General features: G+C 40.4%; 1 protein-coding gene across 2 annotated transcripts in view; it reads right to left on the bottom strand.

Moving 5' to 3' along the window:
* LOC146964205 (leucine-rich repeat and fibronectin type-III domain-containing protein 2-like) overlaps positions 1–23,504 on the bottom strand; it is a 182,730-nt gene that overhangs the window by 91,314 nt on the left and 67,912 nt on the right. The window contains exon 2 of one of the 2 annotated variants that reach the window (XM_085767762.1): positions 18,841–18,963. The gene's annotated coding sequence lies outside the window, so the exon portion shown is untranslated. Of the gene's footprint in view, positions 1–18,840; positions 18,966–23,504 lie in introns of those variants that run through there. The other variant, XM_085767763.1, reaches the window with a different exon arrangement.

A 23,504-nucleotide genomic window follows, 5' to 3' on the forward strand; every position in this document is an offset into this window, starting at 1 on the left:
CAAGACAGATTTTAATTACCGTCAAGACATTTTTATGAACATGTACAGCTTATTAACTCAAAGGCCATTTGTTATTCATTCATGAAAAACAGTGTGTAATTAAGGTTAACTAACTCCTGTTACATTTATGGATGAAGTGTAGGTTAAGTAATGGATGGATTCAGTGTTGTTCTGTAGTCAAGGTGCTAACATGTAAATATAAGTAAAGTTGCTAATGCCTGAGTGCCAGAGTGTGACAGTCAGCCTCCTGACTCTGCTTCCTGTCAGAGACCATCACACATGATGAGGGACGTTTTCACGTTTTGATGCTGACATCTGAAAACACTGGAAATGCTTCAACATAGCAGCAAGTATTCTCCATCCTCCAAGTATTCCCCATCCTCCATTTCCCACATTTTGTATGTTTTTTTTTATTTTTTAATCTAATTTAAATTATAATTACATATTTATTCATTTTGGTCAGGCATGGGATGTCACCCATAGCTTTCCGAGGAGCAGTTCTGGAGCTTTGAGTGGGCTTCTCCACCATCACCATCTTGGCAGTGGCTTACTGCTTAAGGAGATATATTATGCCGCTTTTCCACAAATTTAAAGCCCCAGTATGTAACTTGCTTTGTCGTACCTTAGAATGAGTTGTTACAAGTCGTTACAAAATTATAAGTGGGCGACGCACCGAACCGAGGCGGCCATGTTGCATCACCATTTTTTACGTCGAGTGGCAGCGTGACCGTAGGTAACCATGGAAACTCACCGGAGCTGTCGGCTCGGGGAGAAAGTTTTCCAGGTAGCGCCTGTTAAAACTGTCACCACTGTGTAGTGTGAGGAAGAGGAGGCACTGGTGTTGCATTCAGGTGCAGTCAGGCAGACGGCCGTCGGCAAACCAACCGGATGTCATTTTACTCCACCAGAGAAAGACGATAAAACGTGGGTCAGGTAAACAATACCACATCACCATGACAACATATTGTCAGGCCTGTATTGTTTTGCCTCGTGCTGGCGGACCACTTGTTTACATAGACGCTTGTTTATCCTGTTACATGCAGCGTCTGTTGTCTGTCTGACGTCTGCCCCATTTCACGTGAATGCAACATCAAGAATACGTTCTGATATGCAACTGCACCATTAGATGGGGGTAATTCCTACACATTATACCAAGACATGTCTGTGACGATAACACTTCATAATAAGTACACAGTGACAAGCAGTGTGCGGTGAGTGTTATAGTCCGTGAACCGCGGTCCGTGACCAGCAGCATGTGGTGTGTTACTGTTACTGTGTGTGATGTGCATTACCGGTACCATGGAGAGCTACAGGGGTAGTGGTGGGGAGGGGAGGGGAGGGGAGGGGAGGGGAGGGGCCGGTTACACCGGGCCATAGGTGCCGGCCGTATCGTTGTAATAACGCAGAAATCCTTTAGGGGGCAACAGAAGTTACGCACTATAGCTTTAACTTATGCTTAATAGTGTGTACTTATTATGAAGTGTTACCGTCTGTGACATGCTTTGGCCAAAATACCCCAAAGATCAAACCTCACATCGCTTTTCATCCTCTCAAAACAGCCCTGGTCAGAACGGCTGGTTTCAGTGTTTGTCCCTTTAAATGCAAATGAGCCACTGCTCACCCTGCCCCGCCCCTTTTACCAGTACCTGTTCTCACAGGTAGGGGTGGTATTATGCAAATTTAAAAAAAATAATGACATCATTGGATGACAACAGCTCATAAAACTGCAAGACAAACTCTCAAATATACGGTATGTTAAAGAGCCTTCAGAAAGAGATATTTCCATTATACGTATGTCCCCTTTAACTCTACGCCGATCCAAAAAAAGGCTAACGAATGTGTGAGGTGTGTGTAAGTATTTCAGTGCATGCTGGTTTGTAGTGAGCAGACCCTCAGCAACCAGAGGCCACAGCCTGAACGCTACATAATGTTAAGCCTAATAAAATGCAAACATAGGAGTTACAAGTACATTCAGCCCTGATATGGTTGTCTCTTCTCTGTGTTTTTGTATCAGGCAGTAAACATGTTTATTTCTACTGTGAACTTGGTTCCATCTTTAACAAGTCTGTGGGGATTGACTCACTTTTGGATCCAGTATCAAGTGGCCTTTCAAGGAGCTATATTTCTATTTATTAGACCTGCCTCAAAGGCTATATTTTAATCTTATAAGCAATTAAGTATGTATGAAGTTTAACTAGTGCTGAATGTCCTCGTTTTGGAATTTATAATATAATTACTATGATGGAAACTCATCCATCTCAATTTGTATGGATTGAATTACTTCAGTTAGATCCTTTTGCAGGTTATTTTAAGATTTGACATCTCTGCAGCTTGACTGTTTTGGGGGGGGTGGTTTCAGATGGAAAATTCAGGTGTTTACTTGAACCCCTCAGACAGGAAACCATCTGTCGGGATGTATGTGATGACATATGCTCCATTCTTTGAATCAAGATTATTCAAGGGCAAAATGGACGTCAGACAAGGGAATTCTTTGTCCTCTCTCTCCCAGAGCTTTGCACTTGAAGCACAGCTGTGGTCTCCTGAGCCGAGCAGACAGCCAGCAGTACAGTACGGCAGTTACATAATTAAGGAGAAACAATTAAAGGTTTCAGCCTGTTAGCTGTAATGGCTGTATCTCTGATTGTAGTACCTGGTAATTATGTTGTCCTTGCAGAGCTCTGAGTTTTTCTTTCTTCTTTTTTTTTTTTCATTTTTGCCAGCGAACAGCAGACAGTGATCCAACCTGCCAGCTTCTATTGTTGTGGACATTTTTTTCCCAGTCCATCACCAAGCTCACAGTAAATCTGTAATTCTCTAAAAGCCTCACATACACCTGTAGACTTACCGCAAGAGAAATGGATTTACTGTCGCTATATCCATGCCAGTTACAGTGAAATGTTTGTTTTTGTCAAAGTGTTAATTGAAATAAACTTTGTTCAGTATGATCAGCTGTAAACAGAAACCATACACACTGTAGAACACTAGAACTGCTGCAGAGCTATGATGTTGTACACCTGAAGATATATGGTCACTACCTCTCCTGCCTGAGTTACAACATTGAATAATGGCCAAGTGTTTTAACATGACATTATGATGTCACGGTGAAGTTGAACTTAGACAATCAGACTTAAGTGATGATATTTAGAGGACGCTCCTCTCAGTGGCTTTTAAGATTGTATGTCTCTGAATAGTACTGAATTCCACCACATCTCATATTATCATTGTATAGTTAGATATAATGTCAACCTCCTACTAAAAGCCAAATACATTGGGCACTGACGCCAGGGCCAGGTGAGTTGCCATAATATAGGGAACTTCTCCTCATCTGGGATGTGTCAAACTGAGACCTTAGAAAAAAACTCTCCAAACTGGAGCATTTGCATGGGTTCAGAGCTCCTGAAACTGTATTACTCCTGATACGCCTACCTATACGCACTTACACGTCCTCTAAATCAAGTATCCAACATTGTAAATGAATGCCATCTCTTGATTTTGTCCATAAGTACATTTGAATCTGATTAAAACCATGGTTTGTGACACAGTGATCTTGACCTTTGGCCTATTCACCACAAATGTTGCTCCTCGTTGATCTTTAAGTGAATTAATGTTGGTAAATTTAAAAATATTTGCTCAAGTGTTACTAAGCTTTAGCATCCACAGGGATATAAGATGGGTGGACATATGGAAAATATAAAAGGCTCTACCTGAAGCTGTTGCAAATGAGGAGGCATAAAAAAACAACAGGAAGAAGATATGATTCAGGAAGGTTGGTTCTGCTGTTCATATCACTCTGACACAAGAGTTGACATCTGTGATAAGTTATCAGAGCAACAATCACTTCATGCTTCGTCTCCGCTGTCATCAAATCAGCTGTGGCTGTGGATCGTGGGTCTGACTGTTAATCATGAGTTGGGAGAACAATTTTTGTGTCAAATTCACTTCACAGAGTGTCTTTGCCTCACCTTCAACTCTGCCACGCCCACTCAGGGAGTCAACTGGCTGAATGGTCACAGCCTGCAATTTCTCATCCCCAAATCGATCATCCAATCAGATGCTGCTGGAGAGGGCTCCATTGTAAGAAGATATAACTGTGGTTTAAAGAACTACAAACCACCTCTGTGTAGTTTTACATCGCAGAGTGCAATCAACACTTTATGGGATTTTGTAGAACTGACAGATCAATACTGGGTTAATGGACTATTATACAAACATGCAAACCAAGGCAGAAATGTAGAAAGCAACAAACAAATGACTCGACTAAGACCAAAAATGCTGTCAGTCAAATATTTTATCACTTCATTAATGGGCTGTGTTACTGTAAACAAAGTTCTTTATCAGCGAGCAAACAGGCCTATGAATGACACGCCGAGGTCTGATCACCTTCACGTGAAAACAAACAAAAAGATATTCAATTAAACATCCACAACGCCGTCAGTCAGTGAAATTCCACAGAATTCATTCGCCCTCTCTTTGATGAAGCGCTCGTGTTTGTTGATAACACGCCGCATTCTGTTTGCAGAGCCCGGCAAACCAGCTGCTGATGGCAATAACAAGATGCTGAAGTGCAAAAAAAAAAAAAACAACCAACAAAAAAACCCCAGAAACGCCCCAGAGAGAGTGGCGAACGAAGAGACGGAGCCGGCTGGCTCTATATTTAGCATCCGCGCCGAGTGAGAGCCTCTGATGAGGCAAATGAAAAGTTGCTCCACATTTGCATGACGTGAGTCTTTTGTTGTTTCGCAGCACAATGTATGTCATCAGTTAATTAGATGGATAAAAACACATCCATCTATCAATAACTGCCTTGATCAATGAAACATGAAAGGCATTATAGATAGATAGATAGATAGATAGATAGATAGATAGATAGATAGATAGATAGATAGATAGATAGATAGATAGATAGATAGATAGATAGATAGATAGATAGATAGATAGATAGATAGATAGATAGATAGAGACGGAGAGGGGGAGAAAGAAAGAATGAAAGAAAGAAAGAAAAAGACAGAGATGGGGTAGAAAGAAAGAAAGAAAGAAAGAAAGAAAGAAAGAAAGAAAGAAAGAAAGAAAGAAAGAAAGAAAGAAAGAGGGGTAGATAGAAAGACATAAAGAAAGAGATAAATAATGACAGATAGATAGATAGATAGATAGATAGATAGATAGATAGATAGATAGATAGATAGATAGATAGATAGATAGATAGATAGATAGATAGATAGATAGATAGATAGATAGATAGATAGATAGATAGATAGATAGATAGATGCCTGAGGAATGTGCCATGTTTTTATGTCATTAATTGGTATTAATCATTACATATTTTTCTAACCCTGCAGCCTCGGCAAGATGGTTTTATGCGCTATAATCATTTTTTTTCCCTTTTAAATGATACAGCTCCACAAGAGCCTAATTAATCACATATTGTGATATTTCAGCGTTGTCTCTCTTCCTGTGAAACCTTGTATCCACACGTGTCAGCCTCTGTCAACTCTCGCGCACACACTCACATCTCCAGCAGTAATGCCGTTGGTTAATTAGCAGCGTGCGATCTAAACAGTCACTTGCTGCGTTGATCAGTGTTTACAAAATTATCTTTGCAGTTTAGAAATATTGTACGTCATTAAGTGATTTCAGATAATACAGCTCTGTATCAGTCGGCATTTTGGTCTGATTATGACATAATCTTTACATACAATGTAATTAACACAAATGGGAGTGTGAGAGGGAGATTAAGGGGGGAAAACAATGAGTTGTGTTGTTCTAATTACACTAGTTAGTGTAATACAAACTCCTGTGAATGTATTTTGCTGAAATGTTCCCCAGACAGCCTGTAATGTCAGTGTACGCCTGCACTCTATATTGATTGCACCCTCCTTGCCGCATATGCAAAGATTTATTTAAAGATAGACGCTGCGACGTCCCTTACGGCAATATAGAGTTGAATTAAAGCAGATTTAAGCATCCAAGATTAAGTGTTGAAATTAAAATGTGTCTTCTCATAAAAAGTGTTTAAATAATAGTATGAATGAACGTTGTGTATGTGAGTATTACAATTTACTGCATGAGGATGATAAGACATGTATTACTGGCAGTGTCATCAGGAAATCATAGTGTACAATGGGGTTCAATATGTGTGCATGACATAATTATGCACATGCAAAAATGTTGGCCTAAAGATGGTGTTAAAGGGATAGTTCAACATTTTGGCTAACTGGCCCATTGCCATAATCCCTATAGTCATAGGAGTACAGTAGGTTTGTTACCTTTAATTGTCGGTGCAAGCTATTTTTAGAACGGTGGAGCAGAGCTGTGAGCTGCTCAAAGGTATGCTAATGGGATTTCTTGGTTTCCCTCATCAAACTCATCAAATACACAATCCAACAACTCCAAAACGCTCTGGTGGACAAGTTGTGACCTGCACATTCACCACGCTATGAGATAATAATGGAACATTATGAGACAGACTTGTTTTTGAGGCAAATGCAGAGACTGCTTGCTGAAAAACTGCCCCCGATGGGAACGCGCTTCAGCGGTTTTGCATGAATTTACCTCGAAAACAACTCTGTCTCATAACGTTCTGTTATTATCTCAGAGCGTAGTGAAAGAGTGTCCGACTTGCATAGTTCCCCTTTAACCATGTGGTATACCGGCCTTTAGCATAACCACAGTTTGTAGCTGTAACCACAGCCTGCTGACCTCAAGTATTCCAGCTGTTGTGCCGAGCAAAAATGTGTAAATTGCTGTCAGGGGCTGGTAATATGACTTTACCTCGCTATTATTTCATCTTTTTATTTGAATTCAGTTATGATTAATGAGTGAATAATTGGATGCTTATCAGTCTCTCTCCTTCCTGAGCCATGAACTATTTACATTCCGCAAAGTGATTGTCTTCCAAGTCATTAAATAAATGTGACTTTTTAATATTAAAGGGACAACGAGGAGTTTTGGAAAAGCGAAGCGTTTTCACACTACATTTATGAGCCTCCGCGCACACCGTAAAATTATTTGACCAGCGCAAGACAGACTCATGTTTTCATTCATCAATAATTAAAGTCAGAGGTTCAAAGAGGTTCACATACCGTCGTAGTTCCGACCATAAACGGCGATTCAGCTACGTTATTCTCATGACTCGTTGCGAAACTGAAAGTAAAGAAACGCTGGTCGGCTCGACCAGCATCTCCACCACCACTAATAATAACAAAATAACGATAGAGACAGAACGATATATTTATCGAAAATGGGCCCATTAACAAGTGTGGGTAGCGGAGATTCATCCACATTAACGTGAGACTTTTTTATAACCGATTAGAAACTCCTTGTTGTCCCTTTAATATAATATTATTAATATTTAATATATTTGAATTGAGACTCAGTGGTTGGACTTGGTTCGTCCACATCACCAGTTTGGTTTTCGGTGAATATCGACCATCATGTGGTAGATTTTTTAAGGGAACCGCATGAATTGACATAAGCAAGCACTTTTTCAGTTTATTGTTATCGCTATTACATACAGCATACTGGTAAGGATATATAAGCATAAAGCATAAATAATACATAAAGATACCTACTGCCTACATATCTATTTCAAGTCTATTGTTCCAAATGTTGATACTGTTGTCTATTGTACCAAATTCTAATGACATATTTAAGCAATACATCACAACAGGCCGTGGTGTACGCTCATTATACCACAGCTAAGAGGGTTTTTGTCCCTCTGCTTCGCGTCAGATTGAAGAACGCCCCTTAGCTGTGATATAATGAGTATACCATGGCCTGTCGTTATGTATTGCTTTTATAAAACGGTTACCAATAATGGCAATATGAAAGAAGAATACACAATTGATTAAATTTAGTTTTTGATTTAATCAGAAATACATACTATTATCTAATGAAATAGCCCTGCTGTAAAAAATAAATAAATAAAATAGTCCACTCTATCATTGTTAACCCTCTCCAGAGGTGAAAGTTAACCTTGAACATGTGAATTCAACTAATTTAGTCTATTTGTTACTGTAACTTCGTCAAAGCACCGGCTACCTTTTGCTACCGACTGTCACAGTTTCATACTTCCCTGACGCGCAGTGCTATGCTGTGATAAGGCTTTAGAATAGTAGCTGTGGTATACGCTCATTATATAACAGTTAACAATCAGTCGATCAGATTGCCGGAGTTCACCTTTCCGTTTCATAAATATGTATGAAGTGAGAGGGAGAGAGAAAGAGCGAGGGAGAGCGATGTACTGTATGGATAAACAGTACCAGAAACCAGAAAGTGGATGGGGTCCTTTCTTCTGGCCTCACCACTGAACAGAGATACTCTTCCCTACTTTCTAAACTGTCTTGATATAATTAAAACATCACCAACACTGATGGCTCATAATTCAACACACAATCCATACATTACAGGACTCCTAATGTAACTGAGTTAGCTGTGGGTGAAAGAGGATAGCACATATCAGTCCTGACACATTAGCTGTATTTAAAACGCTGGATGTACATGAACAAGGTATGTGTGAGTCATATGAGCTGTTCAGCAATTACTGTCAACTCCACATACAGTGACTATTACTGAAGCCTCAGGTCAAGAGACTTCGTGGGCTGCAGCATGCACTGTCTGCACCCATTCCTCTTGTATAGGCCCAAACCAGTATAGAGTGTTTCATAATGTTATAGTGGTGAGTCATATTATTGTGCTCCAACAATGTGGGGAGAAAAAATAAAATCCTCACACTGGTTTAACAATCGAAGTGTACTAGATACAAACGCCGGCTTTAACAACTTTCCATTCAAGTGGCTTCCATAGTGAAAATCTATGAAGATTATATTTTTCAAAGGCTGTCAGCAAACAAAGTCGACCACAGGAGGCCTTGGGCTTTCTGGTATAGGTTGAGACAGAAACTACAGGTAATACAATAATAGAAGGATGAGAGTTAGCACAACTCATCTGGGCTCTTTTTAATCCATGACTTACAGAAAATAGCCCAACTGACTTTCTATTTACAATCAATACTTTTTAATCAAGGTGTTTTTCTTTTGTTTTTGTTTTTCCAGGCGCCTGTTGTCTCCTCTGATGATGAATGCATGTGTACAGAGAAACTTAACTTCTTGAGGAGTGGTTAACACTGAGATCTAATTTGCCATGCTGTCAGAGTCTTTGATGGGATGGAGGCTCAGGAGTTAGTGGGATCCATCTTGCTTATCAGAGACAGTTACTTTATCTGACTCTTTAAGTTTCTGATGGTTAGGTACAGATTTTTCTTTCCTCTGTGTCAGAACTGCAAATACTGAGATTATTCACAGAGAAAACCCTGCAAAGCCCAGAGCAGTAAAATTCAGTATCCTACTATTTCTCCATGACAACACAGTGTCTAAAGCTTCTATATTATATGAGAGCAATAACAAAATCTCTGAGCATTGTTGTGGACTTTTTCAGTACATCACAGTAAAATGACTTGGCACTTTTGGGATATTTTGAAAAGCATTGGCACAAACTGTTTTGACAGCCTGCATCCTGGACCGGCAAAGGTTGATGAGATGACAAAACAAATGTTTGATGATAATTGCTGTTTATGAGTTTGAAGGGTAATTATGTCTGCAAGATTGTTGTTGTAATTGTTCTTTTGTTTGGTCGTGTTTTTTTTCTTCCTCTGGATGCATGGTGGATGAATGGGATGGGACAAGAGAGATGGTCATGTTACAGTATGAGCTGTCAATGCAAGTACATGAAATAATGCGTATGCATGTTTATGTGTGCTAAAAAAGAAATGGAACAACAAGTTGTGATTGGTCGCACCCTTGTTACTCACTTCATCACTGTATTAGGGTTAGGCGGTATCCAAATGTTGATACCGTTACCGCGGTATGTTGTACAGCTCACACAGAGTCACCAAAGTGACGTTCAGAAAGGGAACAGCCTACCAAACACCACATAAGAATACTGAAACAATAACAAAACATGTAAATTGCCAACATGAGCAACTTGTATTAACAAATAGCTTATAACAAAATGTGGATGGCCCCGCTAAAAAAAAAAAGACGGTGCTGCGCTGCTGCTGTTCCTCTCTTCAGCCTGGTGTTTGGCTGCACTTTGTATTTGTAAAATGAGTCCAACATTAGAAGATCTAACCTCCATCGGAGCGCTGATCAGCGTCTGTGTGTTTTTATAACATCGGCAAGAAAACAAAACGTCGGCACAAGCCTACAAGACACACATGGTAACTATGGCAACACAGTGCTTCAGATCCAGACAAGGTTTTTGCAGAGGTTGTGTTTTTCTTGAGGACCAACTCACTATACGTTTGTGCGACTTGCCGTCTTTTCCTCTCTCTCTGCTCTGAGCCGTCATTGGACGACGTCACGTCCAGCAACTTCATCAGACATCTCCCAAAGGGAAAACATTTTACTATTGGAGTAAAATTGAAAACTCAACCACATGTAGGTGCTGGACATACACTCATTAATTATGCAGTAAAATACATTAGATTAATGGTAATATATCAGACCCCTATATGAGTGCACTGCATTTTTTTTTTTTAATGACAGTAATGAAACTGATACTGTTGCTATTTTAATATACCGCTGAATACCTTATTACCGTATTACTGCCCCTCCCTAAACTGATTCAGCGTCATCATTAGTTAACATTGTACAGTCTATGTAATTGTACTTGTTGACCACCCAAAGTGTGTTTTTTCTGATATTCACACAGTGGTACTACAGAGCGGCACAGCATTTAGAACAGGTTTCAATTGTGTGAATTGTGTATACGGTATGGTAGACAATACATGTCTACACACACATAACATGTTGTAGCAGTACCTACTAGTTAGCAGTTGTGGCTGATTGGGGTACAGTCTGGCCCAACAACATTTGGACTGACCAGACCTGTAGTGACTGACTTGCCGTCATCTTATCTTGTGCATTTAAGCTTGATGTCGAACACACAGTTCAAGATCCACCTCTGAATCAAACCCAGGACCTTCTTGCTGAGACACAAGAGCCCTAAACACTGTTTCTGTTCATTCAACCTCTGATAAAGTTCAAACAGACAGCTCAAAGTCACAAAACTCCAGGCACAAACTCACAAAGTGAAGGCTCATAATAAACTAGAATGATGAAACTCTGTCTGTAGCTGCTATAACAATGACACCTTGGTTTCCACCTAACCTGATACATCACAACATCACACTCCTCTCTCACCCCATTCAGTGTGTGTCAAGAAAAAACCAAATCACAACCAACTGAAACAGAGCTCAAAGTACATCTGGGTACCAGCACATGGTAAAACACCAGACAGCATCTTACCCTCCCAGCACTTCGTCGTCTCAGCTGTAATGACGCAAGCATGAGCAACGTTGGCGATTACATGGCTGACTTACACTCTCATCCGCAACATGTGAAGGAGGTGAAGCAGATAAACAAACCGGGCAGCTCCGGGCGGCAAACAGCTGATACAGAGGAGCACCGGGGCCCCACTGAAAGATTATTGATGATGGGGGGGGCTGATGTGATCCCGCTCCCAAACCTTCATCCCTGGAGGTTGTGCTACTGTTCGTCAACCAGGGTGACAGTTTTGGGACGAGTTCATAAACAGCAGCTGTAGGAGGCTGAGCTATTCAGGGATCTCGCCATCCAGACATTTTCTGATCAAAGCTCAGCAAAGGGAGGCAAAAAAAAAGAAGAAAAAAAAAACATTTTGCTGCACTGAAGATTCTCTCCTACAGTTTCATCAGCCAGTTTTTATATAATCTGCATGACTGTGGGATGTAGCAGACATTGTTTGACTGTCAAGTTTGGTTTGGTCCTTTGAACTCAATTTGTTTGGGTGATGTTTAGAACTCGTCATATATTTCCCCATATTCCTTTTATAGATCCTTAAAAAAAAAATGTTTCTGTGCACCACCCACACTCACAAGATGTCTGCAGAGGAAACAACACATCTCTTCCTTATTCAAAAAGAACTGATGGCACATCACTTCCATTGCAGTGGGTCATGTGCCCATAGAAATATGATCTTATTGTCACAAGAACTATTTCCTGCCTTTTTTCTTCATGATAATATATTTATGCCCAGGGGTGACATCTGTGACATACTTTTATTTACATGAACTGCACTTAAATATACTTTTCTAATATCTCACTTGAGTTTTGACTATTTTCTCTTAAAGTACAATTATTCTTAATTGACTTATGACCTTACATGTCTAAGAAGTTATCACTTTAAAGCAAAGCCTTTAGATAGCAGAGTGAATTTTCTTTGACAGTTATAATGTGATAAACCGCGCAAAGCGTTCATTTTAGAAGAAATGGATTCTTCACCAGAGAGCCACGACCTTATTAAACTTTTAGAAATAAAGAAAGATTCCGCTGACAAAAGTTTGCTGTCTAACTTGAGAAAGCATGTGGATTGTGGAGGCAATGTTTCTACATCCACTGTCTAAACCGTTTATTCATGCAGGGTTGCATGGGGTTGGAGCCAGTCTCAGCTGACATAGGGCACCTAAAGCCAAGTCTTGATAAGAAGCCGAGTTTATTTCTATTTTTTTGCAAGTTCTTGTGAATGAAAACCTGCAAAGAAAAAAAGTTTTAAATTTTGTGTTTTTTCATTTTGTCTGCACTACTGTTGTATTTACAGCGATATGACACTAAACTTGGTTTGATTTGATTTGAAAGAGGAAGCCCGTGGTCTGACCCGAGGTATCTGTAGTCTAAATGTTTTTGACCCAAACCGGCACGACCGAACAGGAGACCATGTGAAGTTACGATGATATAGGTAATATAGGTGTGAGTGTGTGTGTGTGTGTGTGTGTGTGTGTGTACAGTAGATGACAGGCAGGTGGAGTGGTATTAGATACATATGGTATAGAAGATAAAATAAAATAAGTAAATAAAGTATAAAATGAGAAGAAAGAAAAGAATACATAATAAAACTTCTAAATAGATGCATGCTCCGGATCTGGCTCTCATTCACATTCTTTCAAACAGTAAGAACAGAATGATTTGATAGGATTTTCCATCTTTGAATAAGATTTGTTCAAAATTCTGAAAAAGCCTGTCCCATATAAACGTCTGTCTCATATAAGCCGGGTCAGTTCGGCAGGTGAAGCAAATAAAAGCCTGTGCTTCTATTGGATAATTTACAGTATTAACAATTTAGAGTTTCCAGTCTGTGTAGTGTGCGTGTTGCTGGGCATGTGGAGAGTGGGTGGACAGAACCTGAATAGGAGGCACGAGCAGAACATGCAAACTCCACACTGAACCCCACCAGACCCATCTCGCTGAGAGGCGGGAGCACAAACCACTGCACCAACATTTACAAAGCTCCTGATACACTTTACAGTTTCTAGTAGTTGCCTTTGGCCATTCCTGCCACTTTTATGGCCATTTCCAGAGGATATATATCACACTCTACAAGCTTTTTTTTATTCAGTCAGTTATTCAGTTGGTTTTTTTCAGAGTCATTAGGTTCTGTAAATGCACCATGGATCTATATAAGAATGCAGCATAAAAATCAAGTACTCCAGTACCTCAGCTCAAATAAGAATTTGAGTGAACAATCTCAACTTGTATTTGACCAGGAGGCTCTATATGTTGACTAATGAAGCCGTTTAGTTTCTCCATCTGTGTATATGCCCTGCTGTTGATTTATGTTCCAGACAGTCGGCCTGTCGGCTGACGCAGAGAGAAAGAGGGAGACAGTAACCAGCACTATTGGATGCATTTGGAGTGAGTGATTATGTGCATATATCTGCATACCTTAGCCAAAGCCCAGGAAGTCAACTATGATACTTTATGTGAATGTATGTTCAACATTTATATTTGGCATCCATGCATTGGCCCTGTGGCCCCCCACACAGAGCTCAGCACAGCATGGAGTGACAAAGATACCGTTCCCCCAGGAGGAAAGCTGCTGTTTCAGAGAGTCTGGAATGCAGCAGGATATTAAAGCTGACTGTCTGACCAGGCTTGTAGGCTTCACTGTATTTTATTTCTTTATTTCCCGGTCAGGTATCATGAATGGGATTTGTATGTAAATACGATATGTTGAGTTTCTGAAAATTCCTCCTTGTGTTGCTATTTAATTTTACTGGAAGTCGACTAAACTCATTTATTTCTCTCGCATAACCTGTCAAAATAAAGCCTTTGCCAATCCATGTTCAGCAAAGGCAGAAGTGGATATTTGAATTGAGTTAAAAAGTTGAAACACCCTCCTAATCAAATAGCCCTAGCTCATTACAGGGTAATGCAATCAGTGCACCAAGAGCCCTATTTCACTTACTCAATATGTTGGGGAGTGACATATTGAGATCACATCAATATTCCATTGGCTATTATTAAAATTCATATTATGAAGGGTGGTTAGTGTGTGTGTGTGTGTGTGATGGTAATGGTGGGGAGTCTGGGTTTCAAGGAGGATCTTTATATGGCATATCAATTAGCCTGTGTTAAATGTGACAGACTGAATATTGTCCTCCTTCAGGCCTGGAGCCCTTTTCTGAACAAAGAGAAATAAAAGACTGACTTACTGATATTCACTAACAAATGATGCAGTAATTCAGTTCTTGTTCATGTAGGTTGTTTTCACTAAACCCAGTTTGTCCCTAACACAAATGTCTCGGTGCTGTTTTTTTCAGGTAACAATATTTTCTCCATTCCTCACAGCAGCGTTGGCTTGGGTCATGAATATTCATCTAAAAGTGCTGAACTTCAGCGAGTGCACTACAAGTACACATTTGACAGCCAAATGCAAAATAAATCTCTGCGCTGTTATTTGGAGACTCTCTAGAGAGGACAACGAGAGAAAGGTAGCAAACTCAATAAAAGTCACAGTGATACAGAATCGCACAGTCCAAAATGCCTCCGAAGTATAACGCTGCAAATGTGGAACTATTTATAAAATGGCTTTCTTGCTGGGAGCAGAATATGGTGATTGTTGCTTTACATGAGCTTCAACCATCCTTGCATTTATAATACTGAGAAGTGCTACTTTACAAAGCTATCAGAGTTGCTATCAGAAAGTTGGAGCTAGCTGGTTGACGCGCAAACTTTAAGGAGAAAAGAAGGTAAAGAGAATCAAGTTTGATGCTGAACTGAAGATGCGTAAAGGAGCGCGACAGCAACTCCAGACTTTATAACACAAAACCTCCAGAACTGTGTATTTGAACTGACTGAACAAATGTGAATTTCATTGGGTGTTGTGTGTTAAGGATACTCTCTGTTCTGTCTTTGTGTGTATTGTGTTTTTTTTGTTTGTGTGCTTGGGGGAAGCTCATTTTCTCTTCAGGGATCAATCAGTCAACCAATCAAGCAACCAATCAACCAATCAACCAATCAACCAACCAACCAACCAACCAACCAACCAATCAATCAATCAATCCACCAACCAACTTGCAGTTCCAGTCACCAGCCTGGTGAGTAAACAGCAATTAATACTAAATCTAGCACAGTTTAACAACAAAATAATGTAATTTCATTATAGTTAATTGTGTTACTCCACAGGATGCTTTGACTGGATCTGTGCTTAATAGTGCTGGCAGCTAGAATCACATTTTGTGAGTCCACTGTCCCTAATAAGAGAGGAGTGCAAACTCCCTGGTAAATATACAGGAAATAACTCACAAGCTCTTTGTTTTACAGGTGATGTGGCAGAAAAAAGTTTCTCTATGAAAACAAACAAGAAAAGTTTAAGCAGTATCATTAGAAAGAAAATGACAGGCTACAACACATTTGGAAATAAGCCAGTTAGAGCAACAGAGAACCAGCTGAGGCATTAAGATAATTTTCATTTTATGGTCATTGATTTTAGAAATAATTCCTCCCACCCACCACCTCAGCATCGACAGTTATTGAAACAAACTATTGATGCTTGTTCAGTCTTCTTACAGTCTCGTTTGAAGAAGTAAATAGTTTCTAATGTAGATACAAAGATGTCTTTGTTCTACTGGTATTCATCCAGTCACTGGATGATTGTCTCAGGGTATCAAATAACTTTGCATAATTGTCCACCACCAGTCTCTGACATGCAGAATTGCCAATCTTCAACCTCTCCACAACATGTCAAGGGGAATCAGATCTGGGCTCTAGAACAGGATATGGGCAAACTATTCCACAAAGGGCTGACTGCAGGTTTTCTTTCCAAACAAGCAGCAGCACACCAGACTTGACTCATTTAATCAACTGATCTCAGTCTTCAGACAGCTGATTGGTCAAAGTGTGGCCTCTTGGTTCTTTGGAACGACAACCTGCAGCCACATCAGCCCTTTGTGGAATGGTTTGCCCATTGCTGCTCTAGAACCTTCCAGCTCCCGCCCATTTCTTCCTGAGCCATTCCTTGCTGGCTTTGTCCGTGCACTTGGACATTGTTGAAAGGTCCGTTTTCAGTTTACCCACCAACTTTCCATTCAAAATTGTCTCGTCAAAATTCATGGTTGAACCAGTGGCCTCACCCCCAAACCATTAACACAGCTCTTTGTTTGCTCTTTTGACTCATTGACTCTGTCCAGAGCATTATATCCTAAAATACCTGGTGTTTGTATCACTGCTCTAATGGACAGTAATGACTGTTCCTGGTGCACCAACTACGCAGGTCCAGTTATTGAAATCTGCTCCTAATTGTAGATGCATTCAGATCTGGTGATTACATTTCAAGGACTGTCTTTTTGCCGTAATCTGCTCTTGGGCTGAATTGGTTGAGGTTACTAGTTTTCACTGCCACACAACTGTGTGATTTTCCTTTTTGTGCAATTAATCAATCAGTCGTTATTAACCGTTAACATTATTCACATGCTACTCAACAAGGACGCCAACCAAGGATCACTTTTGAAGGAAACTGACAAATGTCTGTGAATTACAGGAACTGTTAAGGAAATTGAATAAGCATTTACAAATCAAACCCTTTATGAGTCAGAGCTCAGAATATTTGAATGAAAATGAAACACACTTTAGAGTCTGTCTGTATTGTCAGCTGACCCCGCGCTGTCCTTCACAGTGCCCTGGGATTCTCAACCTACAAAACAGGTTTCATTATCCTCGACTAGTGACATCGTTTGGTTTAATATTCTACAAGGACTCGGTGCCGGGCGTCGGTTCTGAGGGGAATGGCACAGCACCTAACCTCATCTCCAGCTATCATTGCCTCTGTGAGCTGTTCACATTCACAAGGAAGTACAACTGAAATGAGGAAAATCAGGAGGAAATCAGTCAGCCAGAGCCAGGGAAAAAAGAATGGAGAGAAGAAACAAACAAGACATAAAGGAAGGAACAAAAGAGAATGTAGGCGCATGGGACCAAAAGACAGCAGGAAGGAAGGAAAGAAAGAAAGACAACACAGGATGGAATGGGATGGGGGAAAAGATAGCAGTGAGGAGGCAGATGGTGGAAGAAAAGAAAGGAGGAAAATGAAATGAAGAAAAATACAGGGGGGAAGACAGAATCTAGGAGGTGTATAAATGACTGAGGAAAGATGAGAGGAAGGAACGAAATATGGGGAGAAAGATGGATGAAGGAAGTGCAGTCAGGGATGACAGGAGGGGATTTGGAGGGAAGAGGGGAAGAAAGACAAGGAGCAAGGAAGAGTGGAAGGAAGGGAAGTTTTGTAGAAGGATGGAAGTCGAAAAGGGTGTAACGAAAAAAAGAAGAGAAGCAAGGATGGGAGAAAGGAAAGAACAGAATGGACCCAGGAGGAAGGAAATCATAAAGGATGGAAGAGAGGGAAAAGAATCAGGGAGGTGGAATGAATGAAAGATGGAAGGAAGGAAAGGAAGGCTGGACTGGTCTGTCTGTGTGGACTCTTCTGTCTACAATACCTTCAAATAAATGAGGAGGGAGGAAGAGGACGAGGGAGCAGGGAGGGAGGAATAACAGTAAAAATGGGAGTAAACAGACATATTGATGCTGTTATGATTTCAGACATTTTACATTTTTCAAATCCCATTTACTCTTTAAATCAAAGCAACTTCCATAAATCCAATCAACCTGCACAGCTCCATACGTCTGCTGCCCTGACGCTGACACGTGTAGGCTGCAGAATTACACAGTAAACATGATCCTGTCAGGGCAGCTTTGCACGACTGACACTTTAAAAGCTTTCCGAAACCGATGTCAACATCCATATAAAACAGGAAGACGTGTGGGCTATCACCTTTTTTTTTTTTTTTTTCCCTTTCCCACTCATATCTGTGGATAAATAACCTCCAACGCTGCAGCACACAGGCTGCAGTAACTGTAATTGGCAGCATTCATTGAAGGTCGCAAGTGGCTCTCTCTTCTTATGCAATTAACCCAGTTTCTCAGTGAGGCAGCAATCTGTGGGGAAGCAATTAAAATCCAAATTCCACAGTGTGTGGACTTCACAGGGAAAAAAAAACCTTGGACAGTCTAACGTTTGTTTGGAAGTGTTTATCACTGATTTTCTTTGGATATATAAAGTTTTTTTTTTCTTTTCTGAGGGAGATAAAGGACAGAAGTAAGGGTGAAGGAACAACAGTGAGGGAAAAAGAAGGAAAGGGGACAAAGAACTGTCTTTTATTCATCTGAATCATGATTGTGATTCAGAGCCTTTACTCTCTTAGATTTCCAACAGATTTTTTTTCACTGGCTGAGTATTTGTTCATAGAGGTGATGCAGATCCTGCCTAACATCATACACACTCACTTGACGCCTCTTAATACAAAACTGTCAGAGGCAAAGACACTCCCTCTCTCCATCTATTGGTGTTCAAGCCTCCCTCCGTGTCTGTGTGTGTATGTGTGTGTGCGTGTGTGTGTGTGTGTGTGTGTGTGTGTGTGTCTCTGTGTGTGTGTGTGTGTGTCTGTGTGTGAGTGCGAGCGCACTGTGTAGTGACCTTGAATTCCTCCTGCGGGCAACAAACAATCCTCTCTCCTCCTCCCACGGATGAGCGTCGCAAGGTGACGTCTGTGTGTGTGCAGAGGAAGAAGTCCTCCACCTCATCCGTTCACTCTTTCACCTGCAGGAAAACAATGAGCAGAGAGACAGAGGATGAGCAATGACACTGATCTTAGACATTTTCTGCAGCTTCTAATGCGTTCACACCCAAACCCTGGGTCAGGTTTGGCCTTTGATTCATTCTTCTCGGCGTAGTTTTTTTTTTGTTTGTTTCTTTGTCAGTTTGCTTTTTGTTGGATGATACATAGAAAGAAACTGACTCGACATAGTTCATTATTACAGGTGGAGTTCTGCAGGGCTTGAAAGAGCTGCTGTGTATTGAGTAGTAAAACTGTGGGATGTTGCAATGATTAAATTTACAGCATGTATTATTTGTGCAATGGAAATGTGCATATTGAATACAATGATGCAGAAATTGTGAATTATTGCATGTAATGCAGTGGGTGGTTGGTTGAATGTATGCTAAAATGAACTGTTTGCTTTGTATGTTTACATTGTTTGTTTTCACACAGAGCAGTAAGAATCACAACCTGTAACATATCTGCTGGTATACATCAACAAAAGAGATGCAATGTATTGAAAAATGAAATGTAGAGATAGATATGGTGGCCACACCACATGGCACCACTTAAGTTTAGGATTTCTCCTTTCACAAAACATATATATCTCAAATGATGACACACTAACACATGGTTTTCTGTTTCTGGTCGATTTGAGTGCACGCATTTTAACTGACTGGCTACTTTAAGTTTCTTTTCTCTATGTCTGAATAGAGGCGACTGACCTTCCTTTGCTTCTTTTGCATGGCTCTGGCAGCTCTCCTTACTTCCAAAGAGGAAGCAATGCCATTTAAGATGGCCTCTTATTGTGGCGGGACAGGAAGTGGAAGAGGCCAACTTGAAGGTGGCAGAGGGGAGGCTGCCTTTTCTCTGAGAGTTCATTGTGTTGAATTAATTCAAAGCTTGTTTTTTTTTTGCTGCATGGTTTGACAGTTATTTTAAATTGTTTATAGGTTACCAATTTAAAAAAATGTTCATTTGATGTTTTATTATTATTATTTAATGACCTGACCTATTGCTTGACCTAAGTAGGCCTACTGCATCTTGTTCCTCATGTTCCATGTTCCAATTAAAGACTGATCGATAGATCTATCTATCTATCTATCTATCTATCTATCTATCTATCTATCTATCTATCCAGGGCCGGCTCTTGGCATAGGCGATATAGGCGGTCGCCTAGGGCGCCAACTGCTGGAGGGGCGCCGCCAGTCAAGGGGAAGAAAAAAAAATTATGACAATAATAATGATTTATGTCCGCTGGTGCCCCCCCCCACTTAGTGTTTTCTGTGTAGAAAAAAAAACCCCAAAACAAATAAATAAACAATGACAAACATGTTCCTAAATTGTGTATAGTCACACACACACAGCAGGTACCTGTCTGCAGCAGGAATGCTCTCAAGCTGTTTTCTTGTTAGAAACGCCACATTTTTAATTTGATGTGTGGCACAAATGCCGGCGCGTTTGCGCGACCGTCTCAATATGTTTTTTTTTTGTTTGTTTTTCATATTTCGGTCATTTACGCAGTAGAGATGCGGTTCAACTACTGTGATCGGGAGACTCTCCTCTTTCAAATACGCACGGCCGCACGCCCTTGACGATCTGTCAATCAAAACAACTGTGAAGCGCTTCGAAACAGCAGAGAGAGAGAGAGAGAGAGAAGCAGTGAGGATGACGACGGTGCTTCAGAGGTTTAAAGTTCTGACTAATTTGATGAGGAAGATTATGAAAAAAGAAGAGAGAGTTGAGATTTCAGCCTGCTCAGACAGCAGGGCCAGTGGGCCACAGCTCCAGATCAGCTCCAGCTCTGTATTCAGACCTGCTGAGCTATCAATCTAGTTTTTATTTTTTATTTTATTTTATTTTTTTTTACCTCTCAAACAGTACCACAGTGACAACACATATAGGGTACATTATATAGGCTAAATATTTTAAATTATGTGTGTTTTTTGTCTATTTAGTTGATATTTGGAGAAAATTTCTCATTTCGGGCTACACACATCTCATGAAGTTTGAAATGTAATGTGAAGTCCATATTTAGCTTCTGTTATCCCACATTTGAGACATTTGGTGAGAATGACAGTTAGGCCTAACATTTATGCTCAAAAAGCAATTTCACAATTTTTTTTCTACATTTATCGCCTTATACAGTATATTCCACTGCTTTTGTGAAGCCCAGACTTTCGTATACCCATTTCAAGCACCACAACAGTTTGTTCTCATGATTGTGAAGAGACTAATTTTTTCATGTCTTCACCCAGGATTTACTCAATGCAATTTTACTGATTGTTGTGCAAATTGTGTATCTCAGGGTCAGAGAGGACATAGAGATACACTGCTATGTTATCGTTATGATCATTATGATCATTGTTGGGGGGGCGCCTGAGAGTAATCTCGCCTAGGGCACCAAAATGGCTAGAGCCGGCCCTGTATCTATCTATCTATCTATCCATCCATCCATCCATCCATCCATCCGCAATATTGAATGAATTGTTTGTTATTGTCGCCCACTTTTGTGTCATCAGGTAGGTCAGTTTGTCTTGATTACTAAAGCATTTGATTTTACTGTAAAGTCAAAGGCAATACTAACAATTGTGACAAAGATTTGTACAAAGCAGTACAATTCAGACTGTCTTTCTATAAATATATATTGCCTTAGCTATGAAACACATGTATGTGGGTGACAGAAATCATTTTGGTTGGATTATGTTGTATTTGCACTGTCTCTTTACATAAAGGTCTTTAAAAGCACAATTTGGACACAATATACCGCACACTTCTTGTGCTTTACTTTCATTTTAGACCAAACATCTGAAATAGTTCAGTTACTGTAATACTGATATGGATCAGTGTTGCAAGCTGCAACTGCATTTCTACAGTAAAACATTTCTGAGAGCTGTTTCTATTAGAAGGCTCTCCTAACCTTAACCTCCCAAACCCCCCCAACCCTCCTCGTCGCTCCCCACAGCGCTGCTCTACAGGTCACGAGCCGAGGTTGTCCCATCACAGAGCCTTAGGTCAGCATGATAATTGGGGGCGCCTCTTTGTGTCACACTGACTTTGCAAATCACCTCAGCGTGTTTTCCAACCAGGTGCCTGCAGCATACATCACTCAGCCACCAGCCAGCTTCACTTGAAGCTAAGTGCTGTGGCAATTATTGCATGACACCGTCATCCATATCTGTTCTCATGGAAATTCATAATTTATGACACATCCTCGTTTCTGCCTCTGGGGATCCGAATACTATTATCCCGCTGAAGTGAGATCTGATTGGGCAGCTTCTATCTCAGTTGCTCCTTTGAAGTCTCATCTCTTCAAGTGCCCTTCTATAGTCTCTATAATGTATCATCATCCAGCAGAGGAGACATCCTGCCTTTCTGGACCAACACCAGCTATTCCTCTCTCAAAATGGCAGCTGTAAACCTTTTGCTGAGAGTAAATGCTTTGGGGCGTTAGAGTTAGTGCTGAGATATTTGAAACCATATATCTGCTTGTGGACTGACAGTCTCTCCATCACCCGTTCTATTTTGGCCTGGATGTTGTGCAGAATATCCCCCAAAATATCCAGTGGAAATGGTTCATTTTTGCTCCACCAGCTGCTCCCATGCTTTACACCTTCACCAAATAAAAGGTATGTTCTATGTTCAAAGTGATGTATATACACTGAATATGCAATTGCTGAATACAGTATGAATATAGACTGTATATGAACACCTGTAGAGGCTACAGTCCTAAATCATTTCTTTCAGACTTAAACCGCTTCACATTATCTTGTTTTTTTATGTTTAAAAATCTCTTTTCAACCTTCACAAATGCAATTTAGCCATTTGAACGCTAATTAAAAAAAAACCCTAATGTACAGTATGTGTCATTAAGCCTCTGGGTTGCCGACAGCTGTGCGAACTCGAAACTGGAAAGGTTAATAAGGAATGTTAGATTTTTCAATGCATCATTAACACATGAGTCAGCAATTAGGTGTAATGTTATGATTCATCTTGTCAGGCTTTGTAGAGTGGATGCTTTTTAAATATGCCATACATTATCTCAGTCTTGCGGCTTTAAACTCAGATGCCTCAGCCTCAACAGCCAGTTAACATCCCATCTTATCTTTTGAAAGTGTGATAAAGATAACAACTGCCACAGATGGTTTTATATGGTTATTTCACTGATAAATAAAGACTGGAATATTTTGTATTACTAACACAAGAGTAGAACATGAAGATGTCATGGAGGGTAAGAAGTGGTCAGTTTTGTAGTGCAATGGGAAAGAAAAAACTAGTTCTCCTGCGCTTAAACAGATATCAGGCCTTGGTTGACATGGTTACAATAATAAACACACAGCCTGTACTGAGAGCGGCATACACATATCACCATGGTTATCCTGGCTTTAATTAAGTGTGTACACTAAAACTATTGGGCGTCATGGTGGTCCAATGGTTTGCACTCCTGCTTCCGAGACAGAAGGTCCTGGTTTGATTCCCAGTTTGCGTGTTCTTCCCCGGTATGTGGGGGTTGCTTGGCGACTCTAAACTGCCCATGGCCTTG

The sequence above is a fragment of the Trachurus japonicus genome, chromosome 22, assembly GCF_045865225.1.
Source record: "Trachurus japonicus isolate A0001 chromosome 22, Traja_1.0".
Taxonomy (NCBI): Eukaryota; Metazoa; Chordata; class Actinopteri; order Carangiformes; family Carangidae; genus Trachurus; species Trachurus japonicus.